This window comes from Acipenser ruthenus, chromosome 4 (genome assembly GCF_902713425.1).
Source record: "Acipenser ruthenus chromosome 4, fAciRut3.2 maternal haplotype, whole genome shotgun sequence".
In the NCBI taxonomy this organism is placed as follows: domain Eukaryota; kingdom Metazoa; phylum Chordata; class Actinopteri; order Acipenseriformes; family Acipenseridae; genus Acipenser; species Acipenser ruthenus.
This window is the reverse complement of record NC_081192.1, coordinates 95,954,038-95,970,324: the sequence shown is the minus strand read 5'-3', so window position 1 is coordinate 95,970,324 and position 16,287 is coordinate 95,954,038. Positions and strand designations below refer to the sequence as shown.

General features: G+C 41.7%; 1 protein-coding gene across 9 annotated transcripts in view; it reads right to left on the bottom strand.

The window, feature by feature from the left end:
* LOC117400632 (RNA-binding Raly-like protein) overlaps window positions 1–16,287 on the bottom strand; it is a 166,165-nt gene that overhangs the window by 145,832 nt on the left and 4,046 nt on the right. For 3 of the 9 annotated variants that reach the window (XM_059023119.1, XM_034914828.2, XM_034000848.3), the window contains exon 2: window positions 6,932–7,072. The exons of the other annotated variants lie outside the window; for them this stretch is intronic. The gene's annotated coding sequence lies outside the window, so the exon portion shown is untranslated. The remainder of the gene's footprint in view (window positions 1–6,931; window positions 7,073–16,287) is intronic. 9 annotated transcript variants of the gene reach the window in all.

The window sequence follows — 16,287 nt, the reverse complement described above, 5'->3', positions numbered from 1 at the left end:
TGAAACCCCGTGTTCACATATTATATTTTAAATGCACGTGCGTGATGTGCAATCCCGTGCCTAAATACAAATATACACTTTTTAAATACACGTGAAACACAGACCCGTTTATATCCCGTGTACCAATGACTATACACCAACATTAACATACGCACGCATATACACAACACAGAACACACAAATGCACACAGGGGCGGGGCACTTTGCCACATATACCCCCCCTTGTGCGCAGCACACATGGCCTCAACGGCCACCTCCCCCCTTAAATACCCAGCAGTCCCGGCCAAAGTCTCGGGCTGGGAAGGGAGGCTTTAGTGGGCCCATGGCTGGACATGCTGTCAGCTCCCCTGCCGGTAGTGGCACGGCTGACAGCATGCTGGTCCCGTCCTGCAGCGAAAAAGCTGCGGGGGCAGGTGGTCCCCCGACCTCCCCCTTCTTCATAGCCGGCAGCTCCCTCCTGTGGGGCTCCGGCCACAAGAACTCCTGCAGCGAAACTGCTGCTGGGGAAAGTGGTCTCCAGACCTCATCCCCCTTCTTCGTGGCCGGCAGCTCCCCTTTCTGGGGCTCCGGCCACCGTACTCCCTGCGGAGGTACGGGCAGCAGAGGCAGCTCCAGCCCCTCTGCTCCAGGCGGTGGCGGAGGCAGAGGCAGCTCCAGCTCCTCTGCTCCTGGCGGTGGTGGAGGCAGAGGCAGCTCCAGCTCCTCTGCTCCTGGCGGTGGTGGAGGCAGAGGCAGCTCCAGCTCCTCTGCTCCTGGCGGTGGTGGTGGCGGAGGCAGAGGCAGCTCCTGCTCCTCTGCTCCTTGCGGTGGTGGTGGCGGAGGCAGAGGCAGCTCCTGCTCCTCTGCTCCTTGCGGTGGTGGTGGCGGAGGCAGAGGCAGCTCCTGCTCCTCTGCTCCTGGAGGTGGTGGAGGCAGAGGCAGCTCCAGCTCCTCTGCTCCTGGCGGTGCTGGCTCCCTCTGCTGTGGCGGCTGGGCATGTGCGCGCCGTGCTGCCTTCAGCAGCATAGCGAGAGGCTGCTGGGGGACACCAGCATCCTGCCCTTCTCCCCCCCAAAAATTTTCAGGGGGTTGAGCCTGTAACCCCTCCCCTTCCGGCTCTTGGGGCTGAACCAGCAGGCATTTTCCCTCTGCTGGTGGCTTGGGTCCCAGGGCTGTGGAAACCCCGACTTGCCTCCCTTTGGGCTGTGGACGCACCGACTCCTCCCTTTTGGGCTGTGGACGCACCGACTCCTCCCTTTTGGGCTGTGGACGCACCGACTCCCCCCTCTTGGGCTGTGGACGTTCGGGCTCCCCCCACTCAGGCGTAGGACGTTCGGGCTCCTCCCACTCAGGCGTAGGACGTTCGGGCTCCTCCCACTCAGGCGTAGGACGTTCGGGCTCCTCCCACTCAGGCGTAGGATGTTCGGGCTCCTCCCACTCAGGCGTAGGACGTTCGGGCTCCTCCCGCTTGGGCTGTGGACGCTCAGGCTCCTCCCGCTTGGGCTGTGGACGCTCAGGCTCCTCCCATTTGGGCTGTGGACGCTCAGGCTCCTCCCATTTGGGCTGTGGAGGCAAAACCAGCAGGCATTCACCCTCTGCTGGTGGAGATGGGGACAGCAGGTACTCACCCTCTGCTGGTGGAGATGGGGACAGCAGGCATTCACCCTCTGCTGGTGGGCCTGCTACCTGGGCTGCTGTTCCTTTTATCGTTGCCTCCAGGTAGCTGAGGAGAAACTCCACACCTTCCTCCAAGGTGTTTGGGGTGTGTTCCTCCTGATAGGCCTCCCATCTCTCACTGTCCATCATCCACAGGGCCCGGACGATTATGGGCAGAGACTGGGCCTCCAGCCCAGCATTTTCTAGGAACCAGCCCCGCAGTTTGATGGCGTCTTCTGCCATTGACTTTTTTTTTTTTTTTTTTTTTTTTTCCAGACCCCTCCTGGTCTGACGCTTGGAGGCGCGGCTATCCCACCGCTGCCACCACGTGTCACAAAGACGGCCAGAGTGGGTGGCGTCAGACCAGACAGGAATTCAAAACACAGAGAGATGTGGTTTGGTATAAGCTGGGCGCGTGGTCGCGCTCAGCATTTAATAAACAGAAAATAAAAGGTTTGAACAGACAAAAACACGGGATACGGCACTTGCGCCAAAATAAACAGACAAACAAAACGGACTAACACTAAACAAACGGTGCACGGAGAGACAGACAGACACGGTGAGTACAAACAAACTTATCTTTACGTTTTTACTTATTTTAACTCTCCTCTCTCTCTCACCCGTTCTCCTCTTCCGAACACCCAACCACCACTGAGTGAAAATGTGCATCTATATATACTGTTGTGCTGGGATTCAATTACTAATTAATTATTCACTTGAATCCCAGCACGTGAATTAATTACGTGAAACCCCGTGTTCACATATTATATTTTAAATGCACGTGCGTGATGTGCAATCCCGTGCCTAAATACAAATATACACTTTTTAAATACACGTGAAACACAGACCCGTTTATATCCCGTGTACCAATGACTATACACCAACATTAACATACGCACGCATATACACAACACAGAACACACAAATGCACACAGGGGCGGGGCACTTTGCCACAGGCCGGTACCTACACTGTGGTAGTCCACATGAGGACAGGCCAATGTGAACCGGCTGCAAAAACTTCTATCCAAGCATCGAACTGAAGGCTCCAACTCCAGACCAGGTTTGCATACATTTCTTTCTTTTTCTTTTCTCTATTATTTAATGCTCTTGCTCCTCCTGTACCTGTTTGTTTTCATCTCTCTCTCGGCACCACCCTCTCCCTACCCATTTCTACTTCCTTTCCTCTACTGCTCCCTACCATGACTAACTTTAATAACCCTGTAATTCTCTCCTCTCGTTCCTGTCCTCTGTCTCCTCCCTGCCACCGCAAATCTAACTCCTCTAACCCCATCCCCCTGCCTCTCCCTCTTTCCTCTGCTCCCCCCCCCCCCCGCGCACTCTGGAATTGTCGTTCGGCTTCCAACAAAGCTGACCATCTCTGCCTTCGCATCTCACCTCTCTTGACTTCCTAGCTCTCACTGAAACCTGGATCTCCCCTGATAACACTACCACTCCGACCACCCTTTCCTCTCTCTATGTCCTCTACCACTCTCCTCGCGGGGTGGGGGAACAGGTCTTCTGCTCTCTCCCTCCCTGCTCTTTTCGGTCGCCCCTGCTCTCTCCTCTCTCTCTTTTAGCACCTTTGAGTTTCATGCTGTTGAAATCACCACCCCTTGTAGCCTCCTCCTCATTGTTCTCCTCCTCCTCCTCATTGTTCTCTACCACCCTCCTGGACCCCTTACTCACTTTCTTGATGAGCTCAACTACCTCCTCTCCTCCCTCCCTCCCTTCTCCCTCCATCCCTGTTGTTCAACTAGGTGACTTCAACATCCACCTCTACAACCCTAACCACTCTGCTGGATTTGTTCCCCTTCTTCACTCCTTCGCCTTCTGTATCTCCTCGTCCTCCCTCCACTCACTCAGCAGGCCATCAACTGGACCTCGTCTTCAGTAGGGACTGTTTGCCCTCCTGCCCTCTCGGTCACTCCTTTCAACATCTCTGACCACTACTTTATCTCCTTCTCTCTGTCGCTCCACCGACCCCCTCTGTCACCTTCAGTCAAAACCTCCATTCCCTCTCTCCGTCTTCTCCTCTGCTGCTCTCTCACACCTCCCCTCTATCGACTCCTTCTCCCAACTCTCTGTAGACTCGGCTACCTCCACCCTTTCTCATCCCTCACCTCCTGCCTCGACTCCCTTTGCCCTCTCACCCCTTGACCTGCACGCCTCTCCCTGCCCTGGCTCTCCTCCGTGCTCTGCTTGGCTCGTGCCGAACTGCACACTGCCAAAAAGAAATTGAAGAAAACCAATCTCCCTGCTGCCTTGATCTCTATCGCTCACGCCTCTCTTTCACTCACCTCCCAATCCCCATAAACTTTTCTCTACCTTCTCCTCCCTCCATAGCCCCCCCCCCCCTTCCCCCTCCCCCCTTCCACCTTCCACTATCTCGGCTGATGACTTTTCCTCCTTCTCCTGCAAAATCTCAGACATACACAAACTCTTCAATACCTTTCCTCCTTCTCTGGACCCCCTCCCCACTCACCTCTTCCAGGCTGCTGCTCCTGCTCTACTCCCTTTTACTGCCTGTCTCCTCAATACCTCTCTGCTCTCTGGCTTTCCCCTCTGCTTTCAAACAAGCCTGCATCACCCCCATCTTAAAAAAAACCCTCCCTGGATCCCTTATCCCTCCAGAACTACCATCCTGCCTCCCTCCTCCTCTTCCTCTCTAAAATCTTCGAGCGAGCGGTACACCACTTCTATGCTGATGATGCCCAGATCTTCCTCTCCTTTCCCACCTCTGACTCCGACATGTCCTCCCATATCTCTACCTGTCTCTTGGTCATCTCCTCCTGGATGCACTCTCATCATCTCAAACTCAACCTCCCTACACCCCCACTCGCCCCCTCCACTCCTCCACCTCCGGCAGACTAGCTGTACCCCGCCTCTGCTCCCCTGCCTCCAGAGCCTGCTCCTTCTCCACCCTTGCCCCACGGATATCAGAACTGCTCCCTTCCGGTGGCTCCTCAAGACACACCTGTTCACACAGCATCTGTAAACATCACAACTCTTGACCATACTGGACTATATGGCACCCAGTTGTACCCGTATTTGCATCAGCTTGTACTGAACTGCTTCATACCTTGCTGCATTCAACCACTGATCCTAACTATAACTACTTGCTGTATCTTGTATTTGATTTTACCCGTATAGGTAACCGTACTCATTTTTTTTTTTGTAATTGCTCATCCATTCATTCTCATCCATTTATCACTTACTACATGTTCTTACTGGACTTTACACATATAAGCAAATATTTACTATAAGTTTTAACTGCTCTTACTCAAACTCGTTCTTATAATTTAATGTATTCTTTATTTTGTTCTTACTTGAATTTGATCGTATTGTACTTTCATAACTGCTCTTATCTGCAGGGCTTGAAATTAACTTTTCCATGCACTAGCCACCATGCAGCTGCCTTCTTTCTACCTCAGCAATGTAGTGCATAAATACTCTTGCTTGTTTGTCATTCCTGTAAGTACTTCCTAGATTTAGCCCGTTCTGTTCATCAACCCTATATTATTAAAAAAAAATCAAATAATAAAAAAATGCTAAGCATTAACTTACTGTTTTTTCAAGCTTTAAGCAAGTCAGTTCAAGATAAAATTGATTCCAGTAAATAGTAAATTCCCCAAAATTCATCGTTCAGGATACAATTTGTCACAGTTATTTTTAGCACATTTCACTGGCGAGTTGGGGGAAAAAAAAACAAGAATTCATGAAAATGTCACATAAAGGTCACCAAATAATGTAGGTTTAGCTACATCAACATACACAAGAGCTTTGAAATACTACATCAATAATATAAAGACTATTGCTTTTTACTGCTGACAAGTTTAAATGTTACTTTAGAGTACAAAACTTAGTTAAAGGTCCTTTCATACCAATGTAACATTTTTTTTTTTTTAAGAATACTGTATGATGCAGACTATCACACCGCGACACCTGTGTTGCTATTTCTCTCCTGCGTAAATTAAAATCAGCATATGAAATTGCTTTTATTAACGTGTTCAAAATGTTTCTGAGTAGCCTACAGAGCATTGCCCCATTAAACATAAAAACAAACAAACAAAAAACAGTTGAAAGGTCAAATCACACAGGCAGCAACGTGTCCAAGAAACGGGGCATCACAAAGAAAAAAGACCAGAAACAGATAAACCTCTCATTGTATCTACAGTTTGCAGGAAATAAAAAAGATGTTCAACGGCAATCTAAAGTATTTTGTTTTGCAATGTTTAGTTTTAGAGAATGTGAGTATTTATTTTCAACAGACTACTTGGGTACACTAGCTACATTGTATGAAATAAAGTTTCAAGAAATTTCATTAATATTTTTTGAAGATGCAAGCTCACATTTTTTGTTTCAAAAAATAAATTAAGAAGCGCTGTATGTATTGTGAAGATCACAACCGAGAGTTTACAGTAACATACGATCTGTTCATTTACATGCTCGCTCAGCTACAAATCTCATTTGCTGACAACCAAACAATTTACAGATACTCGCAGATTTGTATTTTCTGTACATGTAATACTGCATTTTAAAGGAAATAAAGGCAGTGCCTAACCAAGTGCGTATTTACATCACAGACTTTACATTTCACAGACATTACATTTCACAGACTTTTGTTCAAATTCACGATTTTCACGATTTCCGTGACCTCTGTGACAAAATCATATCCTTATTCACGGTAAATACCAAATATGAGTTTACTTTATTTAACGTGGTTGCATTATCGTTTACTAGCAATCATTTTAATTCCTTTTTCAGAGTTTGTAGCATGCAAAATAACAATAACAACAACAGAAAATATTGGACGTACAAAAACGTACCCGCCACCGTGGCATATAAGTATGTGAAATTTACCCACCACCGACCAAATTAACCTGCGTTTGGCAGGTGGGCGGGTGTTAATTTCAAACCCTGTATCTGTATTATGATATTCTGTAATGTGATATTTTAAAATGCGATAACTTGCAATGTGATACTTTATAATGCGATACTTTGTACTGTGATATTTTGTAAAAATTGTAAGCTGCCCTGGATAAGGGTGCCTGCTAAGAAATAAATAAATAAATAAATAAATAAATAAATAATAATAATTTGCACACAGCAGTCATGTTAAACCCTGCTTTGCCTTTTGAATGGTCACTTACTTATGAGAAAGCATCAGCAGTCTCAGCACTGAGCCAGCGGCATTTTTGGGAGCTCATGACACACTTTCTGCATGTCAACAGTTCATATTAACATCCCTTAATATTGTAATATGGTAACATAAATCAAAAGTTATGACAAGACTTACCTGATTGCCCTCAGTAGGAATGCTTCGGTTTTATACTTGTGTTGTTCAGAGGTCTAGGGCTGTTTTCATTTTAGGTTTGTTGATGAAAGGTGCTAGTACTAGCAGACATACACAAACACTTGCTGTTAGCCCAGCCAAAACCTTTTGTAAAAAAATAAAAAAAATAAATGCACTTTAAGAATTGAAAAGCTGATGCTGGAAGTTTTTGAGTTTAGAAGAAAAAAAAAATTCTGTTAAATTACTCATGTAAACCTAATAACAAATTCAATAATGATGCTAAAAAGTTAGTTGCGGTCCTGAAACATTGTGAAACTAGAATAAGAAGTAAATTGGAAGAAGCTACAAAACCAGCAAAAGGGATACTCAGACACATATCGGGAAGCTGCTTTAAATGTTTCTGTGAGCAGTTTAGTTTATTTTTATTAAAGTAGCTTAATTTACTGTGCATGTATTGAAATGCTGCATTCTATCAGCATACTGATTGAATTCAAGTGTAAGAGCTTTAATTGAGTAATACCAGGAAAATAAATACTGTAAAAAATATATTTTAATACAGTATTTTATTCTTTCTACATTGTGTCTAGTATAAGACATTGGTACGAGTGACATTGTATTGAGCTTATTTATCACAGTTTTTTTTTTTTTTTTTAAACAATATGTATAGACAATGTCGGCCCAGGGGACTTTTTCGACTTGAAAAACAAAACTAGGGGTCACAAATGGAGATTAGATAAAGGGGCATTCAGAACAGAAAATAGGAGGCACTTTTTTACACAGAGAATTGTGAGGGTCCCCAGTAATGTTGTTGAAGCTGACACCCTGGGATCCTTCAAGAAGCTGCTTGATGAGATTCTGGGATCAATAAGCTACTAACAACCAAACGAGCAAGATGGGCTGAATGGTCTCCTCTCGTTTGTAAACTTTCTTATGTTCTTATTTACAATACAGTAGTTATTCTGCTGCCTTCATTTTATATGGTTTTAATACAGTACATAGACTCTCAGGTTTCCTATTATTATTATTATTATTATTATTATTATTATTATTATTATTATTATTATTATTATTATTATTATGCTTTGGCGTGTGACTGCCATTATTCTGTAACCATGAGGTTGGTTCACTGCACAATTAGGCATGTTTAAGAAAAATATAGTCAAGATATAGTTGCAGACAAAAGTATTTGGGCAGTTTAAAAAAATGAGAAAAACCACAAAGAAAGTGATTTCTGTAATTTCTAATTGTTCTATTGAAAGATATACATTAAAGTAGAGATTCAGCTTTATAATAAAACAACAAATTATTACACAACATGAAAAATAACATGCAAAAAATAATTTCATACTTTGACAAAAGTATTTGGGGACCCTTACATTATTTGTGTGCCCACCCTTTGCTTCCTTTACAGCTTACAGTATTTTTTTGTATTTATTTTGAAACCCGTTCCTGGCATCTTTCCGGAGATATTTTTGCCCATTCTTCAACACGTACAGCTTGCATCGCCTCAGTCTTACATTTGTGGCTGCCAACAGCTTGGTAAATTTGCCTATTCTAAATACTTTATTTTGCTGTGACGGACGTAACAAAGATGTAATGTTCGTCACATTGGGAACAGAAGACTCTAACGCATTACACATTACAAGGTAATGATGCCACCTGGTGATAAACTTTAAAAAAAAGACTTTAAAAGAGCCATGTGATTTTAATCAGGAAGGAATACGGTACACGCACGGTTTATGAAGCCAGGCGTTTTAAGTAAGGTGGCCAGCTCTTTAAGTTCATAAACTTTATTATTATTATTATTTATTTCTTAGCAGACGCCCTTATCCAGGGCGACTTACAATTGTTACAAGATATCACATTATTTTTACATACAATTACCCATTTATACAGTTGGGTTTTTACTGGAGCAATATAGGTAAAGTACCTTGCTCAAGGATACAACAGCAGTGTCCTCGACCGGGGATTGAACCCACGACCCTCCAGTCAAGAGCCCATAGCCTTAACCACTACTCCACACTGCTGCCCTAAAACTGGGACAGTATGGAAGTATTGTGAATAACTTCCAACTTCCAAGCTACGGGGAAGCTCTAGGGTTTTTATTTTCACTTTGGCCATGTTTGATCTAATATCATATTGAAAGTGAATGCAGAGACTCGTGGTGATATTCAGAGTGGATCTTTCTTTCAACAACTTTTAAATGCTCTTATTGTCTTTGTAATTTCATTTCTACACAACAAGTTTAGTTATTACATTACATTAGATGGTAGGAATTCAATAGCATCAAATTCCAAGATTTTCAATTAAAAAAAAAACAAAAAACAATTGTATTGCTGATTACTGCTGCAAATCTAGTCCCTTTTCTGCGTAAGAAACGGCATCCTCTCTGATTTCCACTTTCCATCTTTCTCTCTCTATGCTATCCTCCAGTGTCCAATCTGCCAACCAGGCCCTTCCTGTATGAAAACATTACATATCTCAATATTTCTATTTATTAAATGGTTACTTAATAGAATCTTTTTTTTCTTCAAAATATTGGATTTCTTACCATTTAATATGGCATGGTATTTGTTCTGTAATTTGTTTTCCTATTGCAGTTTCTGCTTGGATCATTAGTGTGCCGTGATTAATAGATACTATGACATTTTTTTTCAGCCACCTTTTACTATTTAAACTATTACTATTAAAGGTGATGACATGTGTTAAATATCCTATGTTTTGACTGAGTGCAACAAATGAAGCCCACTGCATCACCCAAAAGCTTCCCCACCTTTTCACAGATAATCAGCTTTTCTGAGTTTTGTTTAGAAGCTGCTACTGATTGTAGAAACAGGAATTTCCTTCTGTTATTAAGTCTGGTAAACAGTAATCCAGGTAGGCAAACCCTGTAAGTTTCTCTGAATAGTTGTACATCCAAATCCCACCTTTAACATGCTGTAAGCTGACAGGTATCACTTAAAACGGAAAGGAACCTGTTAAAAACGTGTTAATTGCATGATGACATTTCCTGCCCATTCCATTATGTTAAATCTACGCAGTTTTTCAGTACCAATCAATGATACTGAGAAAGCGTCTTCTGACAATCTGAATGACATAACTACGCATTTTACGAAGGCTAATTTCGTTGCTGCTCTTGGCTGGAGTTTATTTTTTTGAGTCAACAGTATAGGCTGAGACATGGAGCAAGCTGTAATAAGATTAAATCAAATTCCTTTTCTGATGAAATTAAATACTGTCACTTTTTTACTTACAAAAGGAATACTGTTTAATCTTCCTTAATATAAGCATAAGCATTAGCCTATGTAAAATGCACAGAGAAGTTTCCAGATTGTCAGGAGACGCTTACTCATTATCATTGATTGGTACTGAAAAACTGTGGCAAAGTGGTTTGCAGTGCACAGGTATAGTGGTGATGCAGTGCTCAGTAATAACAGACACAAGACAGTTCACGGTGAAAAACATTCTACTTTGTCCCCAGCATTTGAATAATGCTGAAGACAATGAACATATCCACGTAATGTAAACAATCCAAGTGAGGGAGTTGCAGTCACGTGACCCCAGCAGGCTACATACTGGCGGTCAAAACAACCATGTATATTCCACAGCAAAATGTAATGTATTTGCAACCACAGAGCATACTTCTTACCTTCATACTTCGGTATGTTACCAATTAAGAAAATATGTTTTAAATAGTTTGTTACAAAATACAGTACTAAATATGAATTTTATACAGTATTTCTATGTTGTTCGTATATATAAACGTTTGACATCTTTCGTTCTATAGACTCGCAATTAAAGCAATGTAGGCCTATATTTGATATAGAAGAGTATCAGCTTTGTAAAGGGATAAAAAAAAATAAAAAATTTGTTCAACGAAGCGTTAGTAACTGGAATCTGTAGACTTCCTGTAAAATCAGCTAAACGGTTAAGCTAAGATGCTATATAAAAGGACTGTGCTGTGCAAAAAGGAGCACAGCATTAACAATATGTAAGGTACGTGCATAACGATTTCTGTTCAGTGTTCAAGTAGCATAAAATTATAGGTAGATTAATACAGTACAATACATTCAAATATGTTATAAATAATGATGTTTCTGTGATTTCATATTGAAGTTCAGTAAAATAATTAATGTAGCAAAATGCATTCTGTTACGGTAAAGGCATATTTTATGTAAGGACTGGGAATCACCAACCCGCAGTATACTGCAGTTTTGATAGGAAGGCTGACTGAGAAATATGTCCGGGTTTGGTCTGTGAAAAAGGTGGCAACCCTAGGTGGAGTGGTAGTTATAAAGGCTATAGTGTATAGAGGTGTGTGCATGTGTATATGTATGTGTGTATGTATATGTGTGTGTGGCTGTTTGTTCAGGGATTGGGGGCCCACAAGTGTATGCTTGCCTAGGGCCCAGTGATGGGTTAATCCGGCCCTGTTCACAGGCCGGGAGGGAGATTGTTGACTAGGATTCATTCGCTCTCTGTCACAAAAACGTATCATTGATTGGTACTGAAAAACTGCATAGAAAAGGCAGGAAATGCAGTCATAGACTGAATACACTGAATACGTTTTTAACAGGTTCCTTTCTTTTTTAAGTGAGCCCTGGCATTTGCCTATTTTGCTGAAGGAAATACATGTGTTTTTATCAATGTGTTGTTTTTATTCTATTAAACTAATAGCTGTGTGAAAAAATGCTGTAAAGTAAGAATGCTTTCAAAAATAGACATGTTAATAGTTTATACTTATCAATTAACAAAATGCAAAGTGAGTGACCACCCTTTGCCTTCAAAACAGCATCAATTCTTCTAGGTACACTTGCACAAAGTCAGGGATTTTGTAGGGATATAGTCAGGTGTATGATTAAACAATTATACCAAACAGGTGCTAATGATCATCAATTCAATATTTAGGTTGAAACACAATCATTAACTGAAACAGCTGTTTAGGAGGAATAAAACTGGGTGAGGAACAGCCAAACTCAGCTAACAAGGTGAGGTTGCTGAAGACAGTTTACTGTCAAAAGTCACACCATAGCAAGACTGAGCAAAGCAACAAGACACAAGGTAGTTATACTGCATCAGCAAGGTCTCTCCCAGGCAGAAATTTCAAGGCAGACAGGGGTTTCCAGATGTGCTGTCCAAGCTCTTTTGAAGAAGCACAAAGAAACGGGCAACGTTGAGGACCGTAGACGCAGTGGTCGGCCAAGAAAACTTACTGCAGCAGATGAAAGACACATCATGCTTACTTCCCTTCGCAATCGGAAGATGTCCAGCAGTGCCATCAGCTCAGAATTGGCAGAAAACAGTGGGACCCTGGTACACCCATCTACTGTCTGGAGAAGTCTGGTCAGAAGTGGCCTTCATGGAAGACTTGCGGCCAAAAAGCCATACCTCCGACGTGGAAACAAGGCCAAGCGACTCAACTATGCACGAAAACACAGAAACTGGGGTGCAGAAAAATGGCAGCAGGTGCTCTGGACTGATGAGTCAAAATTTGAAATATTTGGCTGTAGCAGAAGACAGTTTGTTCGCCGAAGGGCTGGAGAGCGGTACACGAATGAGTGTCTGCAGGCAACAGTGAAGCATGGTGGAGGTTCCTTGCAAGTTTGGGGCTGCATTTCTGCAAATGGAGTTGGGGATTTGGTCAGAATTAATGGTCTCCTCAATGCTGAGAAGTACAGGCAGATACTTATCCATCATGCAATACCATCAGTGAGGCATCTGATTGGCCCCAAATTTATTCTGCAGCATGACAACGACCCCAAACATACAGCGAAAGTCATTAAGAACTATCTTCAGCGTTAAGAAGAACAAGGAGTCCTGGAAGAGATGGTATGGCCCCCACAGAGCCCTGATCTCAACATCATCGAGTCTGTCTGGGATTACATGAAGAGAGAGAAGCAACTGAGGCTGCCTAAATCCACAGAAGAACTGTGGTTAGTTCTCCAAGATGTTTGGGCCAACCTACCTGCCGAGTTCCTTCAAAAACTGTGTGCAAGTGTACCTGGAAGAATTGATGCTGTTTTGAAGGCAAAGGGTGGTCACACCAAATATTGATTTGATGTAGATTTTTCTTCTGTTCATTCACTTTGCATTTTGTTAATTGATAAATATAAACTATTAACATGTCTATTTTTGAAAGCATTCTTACTTTACAGCATTTTTTCACACCTGCCTAAAACTTTTGCACAGTACTGTATATATATATATATATATATATATATATATATATATATATATATATATACACAGTGCCTTGCATAAGTATTCACCCCCCTTGGACTTTTCCACATTTTGTAGTGTTACAACCTAGAATTAAAATGGATTTAATTTGGATTTTTACCATTTGATTTACACAACATACTTAACACTTTGAAGGTGCAAAATATTTTTTATTGTGACACAGAAGTTAATTAAACAAAAAAAAAGACATTTGTTGGTTGCATAAGTATTCACCCCCGAGTCAATACTTGGTAGAAGCACCTTTGGCAGCAATTACAGCTGTGAGTCTTTTTGGGTAAGTCTCTACCAGCTTTGCACATCTGGATCCTGCAATTTTTGCCCATTCTTCTTGGCAAAATTGCTCAAGCTCTGTCAAGTTGGATGGGGACCGTTTGTGAACAGCAATTTTCAAGTCTTGCCACAGATTCTCAATCGGATTGAGGTCTGGGCTTTGACTGGGCTATTCTAAGACATACAGGTTCTTGTTTTTAAACCACTCCAGTGTAGCTTTGGCTGTGTGTTTAGGGTCATTGTCCTGCTGGAAGGTGAACCTCTGCCCCAGTCCCAGGTCTCTTGCAGACTGAAACAGGTTTTCCTCTAGAATTTCCCTGTATTTGGCTCCATCCATCTTGCCCTCAATACTGACCAGTTTCCCAGTCCCTGCCGATGAAAAGCATCCCCATAACATGATGCTGCCACCACCATGCTTCACCGTGGGGATGGTGTTCTTAGGGTGATGAGCAGTGTTGGCTTTGCGCCACACATAGCATTTTGCGCTAAGGCCAAAAAGTTCAATTTTGGTCTCATCAGACCAGAGAACATTTTTCCACATGTTTGCTGTGTCTCCCACATGCCTTTTGGCAAAATCCAAATGGGATTTAATATGTTTTTTTTTTCAGCAATGGCTTTCTTCTCGCCACTCTTCCATAAAGCCCAGCTTTGTGGAGCGTCTGAGTTATAGTTGTTCCATGGACGGTTTCTCCCATCTCAGCTGTGGATCTCTCCAGCTCCTTCAGAGTTACCATTGGCCTCTGGTTGCTTCTCTGACTAATGCCCTCCTTACCTGGTCACTGAGTTTTGGTGGACGGCCTTCTCTAGGCAGAGTCGCGTTGTGCCATATTCTTTCCATTTTTTAATAATGGATTTAACGGTGCTCCGGGGGATGTTCAAAGTTTGGGATATTTTTTTATAACCCAACCCTGATTGGTGCTTCTCCAGAACTTTATCCTGGACTTGTTTTGATAGCTCCTTGGTCTTCATAATGCTGTTTGTTTAGATATGCTCTTTAACAAACTCTGGGGCCTTCCAGAAACAGGTGTATTTAATCTGAGATCATGTGACACTTTAATTGCACACAGGTGGACTCCATTCAACTAATTATGTGACTTCTGAAGGCAATTGGTTGCACCAGAGCTTATTTAGGGGTGTCACAGCAAAGGGGGTGAATACTTTTGCAATCAAGACTTTTCAGTTTTTTATTTGTAAATAATTTTGAAAAATATGTAGATTTTTTTCCCCACTTCGACATTATGGACTATTTTGTGTAGATCAGTGACAAAAAATCCTAATTAAATCCATTTTAGTTCCAGGTTGTAACACTACAAAATGTGGAAAAGTCCAAGGGGGGTGAATACTACATTAAAGGTTTTTTGAATGAAACAAAAATAAAAGGTTGACATAAGTAAATACGACATTACAAGAGGACACCTGCACTGTATAATCCTTGTAAATCTAACCCTCAATGCTTGAAACGCAATACTATATAAGTGTACAAAAGGTTCACTATCTTTGAATCAACCATTATTAGGGAAAATATATTTTTATTTTCAAATGAGTAAGCCATTAAACTTGATAATTTAAGTGATTCATAATTAAAATGCTCTGATATAGTATAACTGACATCTAAGATACTTTAACCTCCTAGTCCTCAAATGTAGGTTTAATTGTCCAGATGATCATTATTTAACTGTAGATCCTGCATTTATCAAATTAACAGCTCAGCAAGGGAACCATAAGCACTTAGTGCCTATTAAAACGGAATGATCAATGCCAAAGGTAAGAGGTTTATACGCTCAAAAGAACAAAAGTGGATTTTGATGCCTACTTCAAAAATAGGAAAGATTTTCAATTAAAACCCTGCAATTTGAAAGACATGAAAGGTGAAAATACAGTCAGTGCCTTCACATTTCTAATACAGTCATTTAGAAAAGAAAAAAAGATACAATACTACATTGATTCTTATTTCTGTAACTGTGCTTGACTGCAAAATGTATACTGACTTAGAACACTGATTGGGTAGTTTCCGATCTACATGTCACATGTCACTATGTGACGGTGAATGGTTTTGAAATTTGCCAAGAAGATTTACAAAAAATTGTCTTGTGAAAGCATTTGGAGCGCACAGTAAATGTAAACCTGGATTTTCATTTAAGCATCTGACAAATTATACAGTACTTAATATATACTTAATTAAAATTCTACAGATCTATTACTGGAAAATATGAACATTCACATTAGTTAATTTCATTGAGACCACGTTACATATTGAATGGACAGCCTAGAAAAAAACGCAATATATCTGAAACTAACTGACCTATTTTCGATCTTAGTCATCGGCACTGTACATTACACTCATTCGAGCATCTCTGGTTGACCTGTCCTTAACCACAAGGTTTATCTGTGCTCCAATAATCTCTATGGTCCACACCACATGCTCTCGACTGATTGTTGGAAGCAAGCAAGCAGTCATGATACTGCCATGATAATCCAGTTTGGTTATTTTTTTCTGTTTAAATTTGAAAATTGCAACTACAAGCTTGAACATTGCAACAAGGTAAAGGGGAATAGTAAACAAAACTCAGGTAAGCTCCATTTTGTTAAAACTCCAATCCTTTTCAAAAATGGAAATAGTGAAATAAAATAACCTGCTAAATCCAGGATACTGGCCTTAAAAGCCTATTCTATATAATACAAAGACAATCTCCCATTTAAAAGTACACTATATTGTGTTTAAATGTTACTGTAAATATAACACTTTTTGACTGCAGATTTTGCTGTAGTCCAGCCAGGAAAACTATTAAAATATTTAACTTTTATGATGTCATCACTCCTGGTGAAAAGTGATAAGCATACCCCGGGCT